General features: G+C 42.1%; 2 long non-coding RNA genes across 4 annotated transcripts in view; one reads left to right on the top strand and one right to left on the bottom strand.

Annotated features, from left to right (window-relative positions):
• The window catches only part of LOC310706384, a 74,068-nt gene that overhangs the window by 41,944 nt on the left and 19,533 nt on the right, over nucleotides 1–12,591 (top strand). The window contains exons 5-8 of the long non-coding RNA XR_014525813.1: nucleotides 811–950; nucleotides 6,238–6,395; nucleotides 8,563–8,722; nucleotides 9,436–9,545. This is a non-coding gene — a long non-coding RNA (uncharacterized lncRNA). The remainder of the gene's footprint in view (nucleotides 1–810; nucleotides 951–6,237; nucleotides 6,396–8,562; nucleotides 8,723–9,435; nucleotides 9,546–12,591) is intronic.
• Nucleotides 1,452–8,584, bottom strand: LOC310706406. 3 transcript variants are annotated; one of them, XR_014525842.1, is made up of 4 exons: nucleotides 8,479–8,584; nucleotides 6,107–6,311; nucleotides 3,330–3,510; nucleotides 1,452–1,915 (listed from the first exon to the last, which is right to left on the bottom strand). It is a non-coding gene; the product is annotated as an uncharacterized lncRNA (long non-coding RNA). The 3 variants fall into 3 exon arrangements; XR_014525843.1 differs by having other exon boundaries at nucleotides 8,465–8,567; XR_014525844.1 differs by lacking the exons at nucleotides 1,452–1,915; nucleotides 3,330–3,510 and adding an exon at nucleotides 3,867–4,490 and having other exon boundaries at nucleotides 8,465–8,567.

The following is a 12,591-nucleotide window of genomic DNA, read 5'->3' as shown; positions in this document are numbered from 1 at the left end:
AGAAGACAGCATATTTATTCAGCACTCATAAAAATTAGCCCCACCTTATCCAGAGCAGAGTATAGGATAAAACAAAAGCAGGAATTTCCATACCACACTTCCTACCTTTGCCACATATTTATCTGTTACTCCTTCACACTTACCAAACACCTGTTATGTAACCAGAATTCTTAAAAAGTGGTGAGGAAAGGGTTTTACTTTTTGACAAATGTATTTTATGGAATCAAATGAGGGTAGCAATTTCTTCATGAGGGGCTTGGGAGTACAGAGCTAGCATACCCTCCACCATTTCTGGGGAGGACATCCTATTCCATAATAACTCCTTTATTTACATCCTACCTATATGACTAGGTTATCCCAGCTACTCTGGGTGGCTTCCAACATGTATGAAAACATAATAAAACATCAAACATTAAAATGAGTGGGGATTTGAACTCTAGTCTTCCAGGCCCTAGTCTGCCACTCTAACCATTACACCACATGGCTTGTCAGTGTCATGTCATCCCTGACCATTTGCCATGCTGACTGGTGAGTGCATGGTGTTGTACAAAATGGCAGGTTGCATGGCCAGGCTGGGGGTAGGGGTTTGGCTCAGGTGTGCCAAGGTTTCTTGGGCTGGCCTGGGGGAACAGGGGTTCCTTAAAAACTCTCAGTACTCTTCACAAACTCCCAGGATTCTTGGGGGGGGAGGGAGCCATGATGGTTTAAAGTAGTACCATAGTGCTTTAAATATACTGTATGGTTGTGTTACAGCTTTAAGAGGGACTGTTAGTTTTTGAGAGGTTTCTCTTTTTCTTTTGTTTGGTGCAGGCCTTAGAGCTGAGGCACTGTGTCACATGGTTCCTCAAAAGCTTGTGTTTCATGATAATGAAGATCACTGCTGCGAAGGTACCAGAGTCTCCTTAGTATTGCCTGAAGATCAGAACCAAGGGGTGGACTACAAACCAGAGGTAAGCTCATTCTTCATATTGACCTCACCCAAGGGATGTTACAGAGCAGTTGTCATGTGCAGATGCGCTGGGCACCAAATGGGCCCAGGGAAGAGGAGACATGGGTCCCTGTCGATGGAAGCAGAGGATGGGGAAGCCCTAGAGATATGCGGGAAAATATTTTCAAGTCATTGGTTTTATTATTTATGTTTGTTTGAATATGACTGTAGAAGAAGAAGAGTTTGGATTTGATATCCCGCTTTATCACTACCCTAAGGAGTCTCAAAGCGGCTAACAATCTCCTTTCCCTTCCTCCCCCACAACAAACACTCTGTGAGGTGAGTGGGGCTGAGAGACTTCAGAGAAGTGTGACTAGCCCAAGGTCACCCAGCAGCTGCAAGTGGAGGAGCGGAGATGCGAACCTGGTTCACCAGATTACGAGTCTACTGCTCTTAACCACTACACCACACTGTAACCAACCACCAAAGAAATTCCAAAATTCACATTAGAACAATACCATTATTATTTGCTACCCAAAATGTTACAAAATAGTGCACAAGGTTTTACATTATCCAAAAGTGTTCATCATACTAGAAGATAAACAAAGCAAGGGTGTGAAGTTGGCTGATGTTGTAGCCACTGGCAGTATTTGCGTTAAGTTATAGTCTAAACCTGGAATGTGGAAAAGGACATGCCAATTGAGCTCTGTTAGGTGCTGTTTTAGACTACACCTAGAATGCCCACAAAGAAGCATTCCTACACCCACAGTCCCTGAGTGGTGAGAGGTTTCAGGGGTGGCAGCACATACCTCAGGTGTGGTTTCCTTACAATGAAGGGCATAGCAAACTGTGCTGTATTTGTAATGTATGATATCATAGATCATGTGGCATATGATTATTCCGGCATAAGATTCCAGGCCAGATCATAAGCAGAGCAATTGTGGATGGTTGTGGAGCCAGCTGATGATGAAAGCAGCATCATGTATGCTATGAGGGAGAGAGGGAGGGAGGAAGGGAGGAAGGAAGGAAGGAAACTTATTTAGCTTATACGTAAATCCGGCCCTGGCTGTGGAGAATGTAGATTTTCATTTTGCAAAATATGTCAGCACAAATACACTTTAGTGCTGAGGAATAAAGCAAAGAAAAGAGAAGCAGAAGCTATGTACACTCAAGTGAAATTCAGCAATAATTTATCCAGCTGATTTAACGCTTCCCCAAGTGCTGTTCTATCTCAAATGGAATATGCAGAGCATATGGAACTATAGATTTGGAAATTGACCCTCAAGTAGCAACCCTTCTCATGAGTGTAATTGTTTTAGTTAGTAATAACTATTCTTCTCCAGTTTTAAATATTTTAAGGAAAATTTTCCACCTAATTGTGAATCTGTTGTCTGTTTTTTGCCTCATGAGACCAGTAAACATATGGTAGTAGAGACTGACAACCCTACAATCAAAGAAATGTTCATGCTTTTATGATCATTGTAGAGCACATAACTTCAGCTACAGTTTTACACAGTTTATCTTCAATGTTAGAGCAAAATGAAGTGGGTTTGGACAAGAGCAGAACCTCTGGCAACTTTTATATGGGCAACTACAGCTCAGGACCACAAAGAAATAACCTGGACCAGAAGTGTGCATGCACACGAAAGCTCATACCAAGAACTAACTTAGTTGGTCTTTAAGGTGCTACTGGAAGGAATTTTTTATCTGGACCAGAAAAGTTTATGCAAACAATTTTTTGCCCCTGCAAAATCATTGTGGCAAATGGTGTACATAATGAATTTATAGTCTGGCATGCTGAGTGATCTGCAAACACGGCAGTGTAAGCCTCTGCACAAATATATCAGCATTTATAAGTGATGGGGAGGAGGAATAAGCAGTAGCAATGCACATGTTCATTCCTTTAAATTGGTTCCCTTTCAGTTGAATTGTGTATTAGCAAGCTCTCTTGTGTCTGTATTAAAGGCTTTTAAGTATAGCTTTGAATAAAGCTCAGTAACAAGAAAACACTCACTCTCCCTCACCCCACCCCCCAACGTGATGGAATGTTGGTAAAAATCTGACACAGAGGCATGATCAGAGAACAATGAAATTAGAATGGTAATTTTTAGTTGACAGAGCAATCTTAAACTTTTCTCTGCTATACAGTGGTACCTCAGGTTAAGAACTTAATTCGTTCTGGAGGTCTGTTCTTAACCTGAAACTGTTCTTAACTTGAAGACCACTTTAGCTAATGGGGCCTCCTGCTGCCGCCACGCCGCTGGAGCACGGTTTCTGTTCTCATCCTGAAGCAAAGTTCTTAACCCGAGGTACTATTTCTGGGTTGGCGGAGTCTGTAACCTGAAGTGTATGTAACCTGAAGCGTATGTAACCCGAGGTACCACTGTATTAATATATGTACCTTTGTCAGTTACTGGTGTTCACCCTTAGCTGGGCCACGATCAGGGTGACTACACCACAAGAAAACAGAGACAGAAATCTATCTTGAGGTGAACAACCTTAGGCTCCTTCTAGGTGCACACAAAAACCTTCCGTTGCTTTCTCTATGGCATGCTTTCCACGACTTGAGCAGTCCTGCATTCCTACAAGACACAATCATTTATGTTCTTTATCCCCGTTCTAAGAAACACCACAAATTTGACAGGGTAGTTTTAACAGAGGGCTTCAAAAACCCGTCTGAAACTTATTAGAAATAAAGCTAACCTAAAGTTACAACAGTCAAAAGTTTGACCGAATTCTTCTTACATGCTGTTTTCTATATCTATCTGGCATGGCGACAGAATGGGGAGAAAACCACCCTTGCAGAGTGACTAATTTTTGTGACAGGGCTGTCTCTTGCTATTAAGTTTCTCTTGCACCCTTTCTAGTCCCTTTCTATGAGGGGGGAAAAAGCCCTGCAAAGAACTTGAGACAAAATGACCCAAACTTGCCTAAAATGTACTTTCTTATGTGAGGAGATTTATTAAAATGACACTATACTCTGTTGTAGAAGCATGCATCTGATGCTAATAGTTAAAGGCATTTTGGACCAATAAGCCATTAGTCTGTGGAAAACAGAAAGCTTTGGCGGAAGCACATATTGTGCCTATAAACATCATCAGCCACCGTTCTCTGACTCTTGAGCACCACTTGAAACAACCTCTGTATGGTGACTGGTTCCCATGAAGGTTTTATATGCAGCAAATTGGACCCACTTCATGTAGACATTCTCCACCAGGCACTCCTAGTAGTAGCTGCTAGAGGTATGAAAGCAGTCAAAACAACTGATGGGACCCATCTGGAAGTCTTCACACATAACATTGCCACGTATTGTTTTGAGTTAAGTGGCACTGGTAATAAGTAGACCTGCCACCGGCCTAAGCATAGGAAACTTCTCCATCCAGAGTTGGCCCAATGTTCCTTACAGTGGCTAGCAGTAGCTCTCCAATGTTTGTCATAGGGCTGGATCCTTCCCTTAAAATTCTGGGTATCCTAATTCATGTCATTATGGTCCTGTGTACAACTGTCTTTGGCTCAAACTACTAAGCTCCATGCCTGGATCTCCCGATGTCTCCTCCTTTCCCTAAAAGCAAACGCACCTTTTTGAAGCATGGTGTTTGAGATCAGAGCCATAGCATGTATTATGAAAGAATGCAGCTCACAGCAGCACTGGGAGGGAGACGTTTTGCCCTGGTAAATTGCCTGCCCTGATCCAAATGGCCCTTCACCACATGGCTGCCTTTAAGAAGAATCACACATATCCTGAAAAAGGTGAAGTTTGTCCCTTAATACTAGTTCTTGTTTAAGTATGCCAGTGCTGAGAACCCTCCAGTCTTGTCATTAGTGCAATAGCTATCCTTCAAACTGCTGTGTCATTTCCCTTCTGCCGGCTCCTGTGTGTCAAAGCAGTCCCGTACGAGAGTAATAAGTGATAATAAGAGAGGGGTATTTGTTTCTTAGAAAGTGGAATGGAATCAGCTTGGCCTAGTCATATTCTGAATCGATGCAGCTTGAACTCAGCAATGCTTAAAACCAGGTTCAAGTTGTAATGCTTTCTCAATCTCACATGAATTGCGTCTTTGTTTGAAAAAAGTTGTTTCGTTTCATGAATTATCGGCACTTTTTCTGATGGTTCCCTGAATTGGTGTTGTCAGCCGACAACAGTGATAAACCAAGATTTTCATGTTATCAGCTGTGGAAGACTCTGCCAATAGATACACATTGGCTCCTTCTGTGCCACCTTTTAAACACCTGCTAATAACTTTTCTATTCTGCCAGCCCTAGGCAGGCCATTAAGAGTACATCCCCACAATTGTCTATAGATGTATGTATGTATGTATGTATGTATGTATGTATGTATGTATTTATTTATTTATTTATTATTGCTTTTAACTTGCTTTTAACTTTTTATGGCTTTAATGTCTGGTTTTTGTTTTATATTGTAAACCCCTGTGATTATTTTTTTTTATGATGCAGCAGCGCATAAATATTTTAATAAATAACTGGTTTTCTTTGATAAAATCATTGCAGTAATACGTTTCTCAGAGATGGCAGGGTGAGCTAGCATATGGCTACAAACCAAAATGACTATGTTGTCCTTCCATTGTTGGAGGCAGTTTGCTTGGCCACTGCAAGAAGAGGATGCTGGACTAGTCGGGCCATTGATCTGATCCAACAGGACTCTTTTTATTCAAGAAGACCATGTTTTTTTCTTTATTGTTTCCTCTTCTCCCCTTGGTTTGAGGGTAAAATAAAAGTTGATGCTCCATTCTAAGTCAGCTTTCTCTCTCTTCTATGACAGTCTTGCTCATTAGGCCACTTTGACTGAATTTATTTATTTTTTTGCATAGCACTGTGCACTGAACAGGATCTGAATTGAAGCCACGTTTGGGTGTTGCTTCCTTTTTAAGGATTGCAGAGAAACCCTCTGTACATGTGTGCAGTGGCGTAGCGTGGGTTGTCAGCACCCGGGGCAAGGCAAGTAATTTGCGCCCCCTAACCCATGGATTTGCGCCCCCTAACCCTAACCCCCAGATGTTGCGCCCGGTGCGGCCGGCCCCCCCTGGACCCCCCACGCTATGCCACTGCATGTGTGCACACTTAGGGGTCCATGTAATACCCAGTTCTTCACATCCTCCCTGTCCATCATACTGAGAAGAGCATTTTTCTCATTAGAATAACAATGGTCCGTTTCCTTACCTGTTTTTTTAATGGATGAATGGGAGTGAGGATATACTGACTTTTCTATAAACACTTGGATACACGTCTGCTTTTGTCCTCCAATTCTCCCTTCTCCTTCGTTTTGCTGCTCTTGCGTCTTCACCGTTCAGCACCTGGCAAATCCCTCAGTGATGCAAGCGGTTCTAGTCCCAGCTTGAACAATGGGAAGAGTTCCCAAGGAAACCTGCAAATTCAACAAAGATAACCCCAATGTGTCAGAAGCTCTACAGTGCGGAATGGTAATGCACTGTCCTTTCCATCCAAATTGGTAAGGGTATCTAATTAATTTGGCAGAGTTTTCCAGCCCTCAATTACGGCATCTGTTGCAGCGCGGAACAATCCAGAGCAACCATCTGTCTTTCTACATGTAAAATGAATGGATGAGCAAAGATATAATTTTATTTTAGCAGCAGAGGGTAGGGACGAGCATGATACCCAGGCTGAAGCTGTACACTTCAAATTGTCAAGGTTAATTACCAGAGAAATATACAGAGCTGCATATTGAGCTGGAGTAGGCTTGGTGTTCCGTGCCAAAGCACAGTTGGAAGGAGATTAGCAACGAGCAAGTTATACAGGATCATACAGGTTTCGTTATATTGGATGTATAAATCTCTTTAACTCTTCCAGCTAATCAGTGCTCATCCCGGTTTCCCACCTGAGGCCCATCTTTCTGCCAAGAGCATCTTGGGCAAGAGAAGCAAAGGGGAACTGTACAACATCCGCTGCGTCTGGATGTAAACCCAGCATTTGACTGCAGCTGACCCACTCAGGGACTTGGAATTTAAGACCTGTTTCTGATAGCACCCATTTTGCATGTGGAAGTGGAGATACACAACAGCAGGCATGGTTGTGTGTGTGTGTTTTGGGTTTGATGAAAGCATCTCTGTGGGGTGTATGTAAATAAGCAATGAACTGTGGCTCCCGTACAGCAGAGGGAAGATCATGCGCAAACAGGTGCTGCGGATGTGTCTCTCGGGGCGTGGGAACAAGGGTCTAAAAGGTGAAAATGAGAGTGCAAACATGAAGCCTTATCAAATGGTTTCGAAGAGCACCAATAACCAGTTCAGGAAAAGAACTGGATTCAGTCCACTTGTGCATCCACATGTGGTTTTGAAGGTGATTTCAGTGGGGCTTCTGCCCCCTGGCTCAGGTCTTTCCAGTTCTGGTAAACACATGTGTTTCACTTGTTGGATCAAGGCAATAGCTTCACCATCCTCCATCATGAGCTCAGACATGCAGTTGAAAGAGCTTTTGCCTTCAGATGAGAAAAACAGGAAACCTCTGCATGTGTAGTGTTTTGGTTTGTATTGATCAGATACGTTTTAGAACATGGGGAGGCAAACTAAGGTCCGGGGACCAGATCCGGCCCGATCACTTTCTAAATCCAGGAATCAGCGTGTTTTTATATGAGTAGAATGTGTCCTTTTATTTAAAATGCATCTTTGGGTTATTTGTGGGGCCTGCCTGGTGTTTTTACATGAGTAGAATGTGTCTTTTTATTTAAAATGCGTCTCTGGGTTATTTGTGGGTAATTCGTTCATTCCCCCCCCCAAAAAAAATATATATATAGTCCGGCCCCCCACAAGGTCTGAGGGACAGTGGAATGGCCCCCTGCTGAAAAAGTTTGCTGACCCCTGTTTTAGAGTACACAATGTGGTTTTCTCAGATCTTCAGCTGTTGTCATTGCATACATCTTTGGCAAGTGTTGCCAGAGATGTTATGTTGTTTAAACAATTTTCAACAAGAAGGATTCATTCCAAAGCTCGTGGTGTATAAAATAAAATACATTATGTTATTTTCATCAGGGCTACATAAACCAGAAAACAAAACACAAACTGTTTAGACTGCAATCCTATGGCCCCTGAAAGGGCATCCCTGGGGCGATAGGATACCTCAGATTGCTTTAAGTGCTCATGGAAATTCATCACCAATTTAGTGCAAATTTCTCCCAATACAGACATTTTTCTAGGAAATTTTGCCTAAACATGTTTTGCAAAACAATTTCCTGTAATATAAAACACCTTTGTATGTTTTATCACTGATATATGCATTTTTATGCACACTTTACCCTAGTATATGTCTTTTTGTACAGGGTACTTGAACATAGAACTGCACCGCAAAATTCTGAGGTGTGAATTGCGAATGATGGTTGGTGTTTTTTTTTAGTTTGCATATTGTTTCATAAAGTGCAAATCTGGTAGGTTTGCTTTTAAATTCAGCCAGAAGCAAAGGGCAGCAGGGTCATGGCAAAAGCAGAAAATCCCAGCTTGAGCTCCTTAGGTTGCACTTAGAGTAGTATGCCCAGGCCTATCAGGAATGCTTTTGTACTGACAATACTGGCACTCTTAGACCTTCAGTTCTCTTGTGAGTGTCAAACTGGAACGTCCTGATTTAAATGTTATTCAGCCTTTATTGATTTTTCTTCTTTTTCTTAGCAAGGAGAAGGCATGATGTATATTCCTGTGAGCTAGAAGGAATGGAGAAGCACGATTAAAAATGACCTACTTTAGTATGATAAATAATACGTCAAAAATTGAACAGATGGACCCCTGCTGCTACATTCAAGACTAATTTCTCACCCTTCTTCATGCTCAGGTTTGGTGCTACATTATAACTGCATCATTCTAAGCCTTTCAGCTTGACCCATTTGATAGACAGTATTGAATATAGTATATTCTCTACAGCCATATTTATGCATGGTTATCTGTGTTAAATCAAACTTACTGAGGGTGGCATGGGGGTTCCCCTGTAACTGGTGGCTTCACCTTTGACTCTGAAAGAGTCTTCAAACTGCATTCAGTTGAATGCATCAGCACACAGGCTTCTATTGGAAATGCTGAATGTTTTCAGATGCCTCTTTTACACAACGGGAAGCTGGTGGGGAGGAGGACATTGGCAGTGGTGTCCCCCCCCCTTTCCCCCATGCAGCTTTATTTCAGCACAGAGAACTTAATGTAGGGTCCGCCAGCATGGTGCCAGGGTGCCTGCTGGTATCTCCTGTGGTGCCTGAGAAATGTCTAATTACGTATCCCCTCAAAAATCTACATTGTGTTAAAGATTCTTTGCTCTTCCTATGCAGTTCCTGTTTGCACTGGCTCACCCTTTCATACTTAAAACACTCTCTTAAATAAGCCCACATTTCAGTGGATGCCAGCATATTCAGTGGACGCTCTCTCTTCTGTTCTGAACAAAGAAGAGGTACACAGAGCTTCTCTTTTTGAGTGTTGCATTGGCTGATGTAGGCACCTTTTCCCTGTTGCACATGCCCACACTAATTTGTGGTCCTATCTCTTTGTCTGCTCCTTTAGGTGTGGAAGCCATTTTGTGTTGCCCCACATTCCCATGGCAACCATTTTGTGTTCTGCTACACTCCCATGGCAGCCATCAAAGTTCCAAATGTGCCCACTGGCCACGAAAGGTTAGAAACCCTGATATAATACCTGAATATTGCTACCATTATGTTTTTATATGGTTGGAAGTCGCCCAGTGTGGATGGGGCAACCCAGCCAGATGGGCAGGGTATAAATAAGAAAATTTTGATCATCATCATGTATGTATATTGCTGGCGCGTACTTAAATTGTGCCCATAGTGGTACCCATTTGCCTGATTGCCACTGAAAACCTTACTTTATTATTAGTAATAATTAAATTTCTGTACAGTGGTAGCTCAGGTTACATACGCTTCAGGTTACATACGCTTCAGGTTACATATGCTTCATGTTACAGACTCAGAAATAGTACCTTGGGTTAAGAACTTTGCTTCAGGATGAGAACAGAAATCGTGCTCCAGCAGCGTGGCGGCAGCAGGAGGCCCCATTAGCTAAAGTGGTGCTTCAGGTTAATAACAGTTTCAGGTTAAGAACAGACCTCCGGAACGAATTAAATACTTAACCTGAGGTACCACTGTACTGCCCTTCATCTGAGAATCACAGGTGGTTTACAATATAAAAACACAGAAATATATAACATAGTAACAAACAAAACAACATCCCTCACTATTTTGTGGCTACTAAATTGTGACATCGCCAAATTTCAAGTAATTTTGAGTCTTTTATTTTTGGACAGCTGCATTACGCCACGCTGCAGAATTCCATAATGTTTTTGTGCTATTGTTCATGGCTTGTTTAATGCATGTTATCTAGTAAACATTCACTTAGGTTTGCTCACAATTCAGTACATCCTCCTTGAGAATGAACTATTCAAAATAATTATATTGCTAATTAAAGGGAGAGAGAAAAAAGGACAGACAAATTACTTTCTGTAAGCTCCTTTTAGGTTGAAAAAATACGGTATGTAATACTGGCATGTGTCTTCTGAATTACATAAAATGTTTATTTTGAACTTAATCTTTGAAAATCTCTTTTGTGGGGAAGATCATCACAATCCAAATGTAGGGTTATCATACGGCTGGAATTTCCCAGACATATCCGGAATACCGCAACAACTTTTCTGTCCAGATTTTCACTGTTTGAATGGCAACCCTACCAAATGCATTTCTGTGGTATTTTATTGGTTTTGCTTATTCACTACCATTCACCCTCCACAGCTAATTAACACAAAATATTATACTTATTTCCTGAGCCAGATTTCCCTTTCCTATACAAGGGATCAAAGAAGCATGTCTGGTAGGTAGACCAGCTTTTCCTAACCTGGTGCCTTTTAGATGCAGGACTACAACTCCCATTATCACTTGCTATTGGTGAAAGTTGTCCAAAACATCTGGAGTGCACCTGATTGAGGAAGGCTGTTGTAAACGAACTCATTTATATCAGTAGAATCTGTGCACACTTCCTGTGCCCCTTTCAATTCCGTCCGTCCCCATAGGTTTCTAAAGCCCCTCAGAATTGAAAACACAAGTTGTCATCTCCTATCTCCACTAGTGCCAAGTGACATGTCAAATTCTTCTGAATACTTGTTTGTGGCAAAATGGTGTGAAAAGAACTAATGAAAATGGATGGAACCCCCTACCCCATGTACACGGACAGTGGTTCCTTGGTTCTTGAATTTAATCTGTTCTGAGAGTTTGACTCCTGGAACAGTTCAAAAACCAAGGCTTCTGATTGGCTGCAGGAGCTTCCTGCAGCCAATCGGAAGCCGTGTAAACCACGTTGGTTGTTCGGCTTTCAAAGGACGTTCGCAAACCAGAACACTCACTTCTGGGTTTGTGGCGTTTGGGAGCCGATTTTTTTGACAACCAAGGTGTTCAACAACCAAGGTACCACTGTATTTAAAATCCGCTTTGAGTCCCCGCCCCAAACAAACAATCAACCAGTGTATAAATTTTATGAAATAAATAAACGTAACCTCTTGCTGTCATATGAGGAGTTTTGCTGGACTGAGACCGCTGTGTTGATAAAAGATGGGATGGAACTTGACACAGTTGAATGGGCATTGGATCTAATCGGTTGTCATGCGGAAACAACCGCTTTTCAGTGCTATCATCCAGCTGGCATGTGTCTTTAGTGCACAACTGGTAAAGTGGAACACATCTAGTTGACGAAGATCCCCTTTCCATAAAAAGTAACAAACCAAAATCATGGCAGAAAAATAATTGACACTTCACATCCATTATACATTCGTACCAGTTCCAAAGATGGTGTAAATCCAACCTGACATGGCACATATGGAAAATACGTTTTCCTTATTGCTCTGAAAATAACGTTGGAAGTGCTTTTAATGTAACATAAACTTTGGCCTACAGGCAAAGGATTCTTAAGCCTGTCTTCCCAAGAGTAGCAACACTGTTGGCAGAGGTTTCCTTTTATGCATTTTGGCTGCTTACTCTTGTATACAAGGACCCAGGCAGAATCAGGGAAGAATTTGTTGTTTGTGCTTAGCAGGGAAGGGTTAAAAAGTGCTTTGTGTGTGCCTGATTCATGGGGGGATTTAAACTGCAGGAAACAGAGCAGTGGTGCAATGTTGATAATTTTAGACTTTGGACTCTGGTGCTATTTGTGTGTGTTGCAGGGAAGTGCTCTTAGGTGTATTACTTCACTCCAGATTGTGGCAAGCCAGCTGTACTATATTGGGAGGGGAGGGCTTCCTGCTCTTTCTGCAGAGGGGAGCCATGGACTTCTGCCTGGAAGTCTTGTACTGACAGCACCATTGCAGCAGAATTAATGCTGGCTGGGCCTTCAGCCCTAGCTGCTGTTGTAACCTGTAGCCTAACCATCATCCAGATCCAAAGAAAAGGTGCATGAATGTGCATGCAAGGACTGATGTGATTTAGTACCTGCCGACTAGTTTTCCATACGAAACTCTACATAGTAGTGATTGGTTTGGGTTCCACAGGGTGGATGTTTCTATCTTCCCAACATGAGAATGGACAATGGCAAATAACTGGAGTGCAGACATGAGTAAATAAGTATGACGCATTGCCTGCCTGAGGTATGAGCAGCTAGAATACAAAACAGGAATACAGTGGAACAAGTAGGAGGCAGCTGTTTATTGTGGAAGATGCATAC

This window comes from Podarcis liolepis (assembly GCF_965112155.1).
Source record: "Podarcis liolepis genome assembly, chromosome: 4".
In the NCBI taxonomy this organism is placed as follows: Eukaryota; Metazoa; Chordata; class Lepidosauria; order Squamata; family Lacertidae; genus Podarcis; species Podarcis liolepis.
The sequence above is the reverse complement of the archived record's forward strand: the minus strand, read 5'-3'. Positions and strand labels throughout refer to the sequence as shown.